Raw genomic sequence first — 1,476 nt, 5'->3', positions numbered from 1 at the left:
TCCAATTTACTTAGAAGAAGCATCTCAATCCCTGCTATTGGAGCAAAGAATTTTGAGCTGAAACCTCAATTAGTTTCTCTGATGCAACAGAATTGCAAGTTTTATGGACTTCCATCCGAAGATCTCTTTCAATTCTTAACTGAATTCTTGCAGATCTGTGATACTGTTAAGACCAATGGGGTTGATCCCGAGGTCTACAGGCTTATGCTTTTTCCATTTGCTATAAGAGACAGAGCTAGAATATGGTTAGACTCTAAACCTAAAGATAGCCTGAACTCTTGGGATAAGCTGGTCACGGCTTTCTTAGCCAAGTTCTTTCCTCCTCAAAAGCTTAGCAAGCTTAGAGTGGATGTTCAAACCTTCAGACAAAAGGAAGGTGAATCCTCTATGAAGCTTGGGAGAGATACAAGGAACTGACCAAAAAGTGTCCTTCTGACATGCTTTCAGAATGGACCATCCTGGAAATATTCTATGATGGTCTGTCTGAATTATCAAAGATGTCACTGGACCATTCTGCAGGTGGATCCATTCACCTAAAGAAAACATTTGCAGAAGCTCAAGAACTCATTGACATGGTTGCAAATAACCAGTTCATGTACACTTCTGAAAGGAATCCTGTGAGTAATGGGATGCCTCAGAGGAAGGGAGTTCTTGAAATTGATACTCTGAATGTCATATTTGCTCAGAATAAAATATTGACTCAGCAAGTCAATATGATCTCTCAGAGTCTGAATGGATTGAAGAAATCATCCAACAGTACTAAAGAGGCATCTTCTGAAGAAGAAGCTTATGATCCTGAGAACCCTGCAATAGCAGAGGTGAATTACATGGGTGAACCCTATGAAAACACCTATAATCCCTCATGGAGAAATCATCCAAATTTCTCATGGAAGGATCAACAAAAGCCTCAACAAGACTCTAATAATGGTGGAAGAAACAGGTTTAGCAGTAGCAAACCTTTTCCATCATCCACTCAGCAACAGACAGAGAATTCTTAGCAGAATCCATCTAGCTTAGCAAATATAGTTTCTGATCTATCTAAGGCCACTGTGAGTTTCATGAATGAAACAAGGTCCTCCATTAGGAATTTGGAGGCACAAATGGGCCAGCTGAGTAAAAGAGTCACTGAAATCCCTCCAAGTACTCTTCCAAGCAATATAGAAGAAAATCCAAAAAGAGAGTGCAAGGCCATAGCCTTACATGATGTGGCCGAACCCAAAGAGGAGGAGGAGAACGTGAATCCTAGTGAGGAAGACCTCCTGGGATGTTCAATGACCAATAAGGAGTATCCCTTTGAGGAACCAAAGGAATCTGAGGCTCATCTAGAGACCATAAAGATTCCATTGAACCTCTTTCTGCCCTTCATGAGCTCTGATGAGTATTCTTCCTCTGAAGAGGATGAAGACATTACTGAAGAGCAAGATGCTAAATACCTTGGTGCAATCATGAAGCTGAATGCCAAATTATTTGGTAATG

General features: G+C 40.7%; 1 non-coding gene across 1 annotated transcript; it reads right to left on the bottom strand.

The window, feature by feature from the left end:
* Positions 1 to 336: 336 nt before the first annotated feature.
* On the bottom strand, positions 337 to 443 carry LOC148568704 (small nucleolar RNA R71). Its single transcript, XR_015882032.1, has one exon. It is a non-coding gene; the product is annotated as a small nucleolar RNA R71 (small nucleolar RNA).
* Positions 444 to 1,476: the final 1,033 nt, after the last annotated feature.

Source organism: Arachis ipaensis, chromosome B4, assembly GCF_059453495.1.
Source record: "Arachis ipaensis isolate K30076 ecotype BB chromosome B4, ASM5945349v1, whole genome shotgun sequence".
In the NCBI taxonomy this organism is placed as follows: domain Eukaryota; kingdom Viridiplantae; phylum Streptophyta; class Magnoliopsida; order Fabales; family Fabaceae; genus Arachis; species Arachis ipaensis.
The sequence above is the reverse complement of the archived record's forward strand: the minus strand, read 5'-3'. Positions and strand labels throughout refer to the sequence as shown.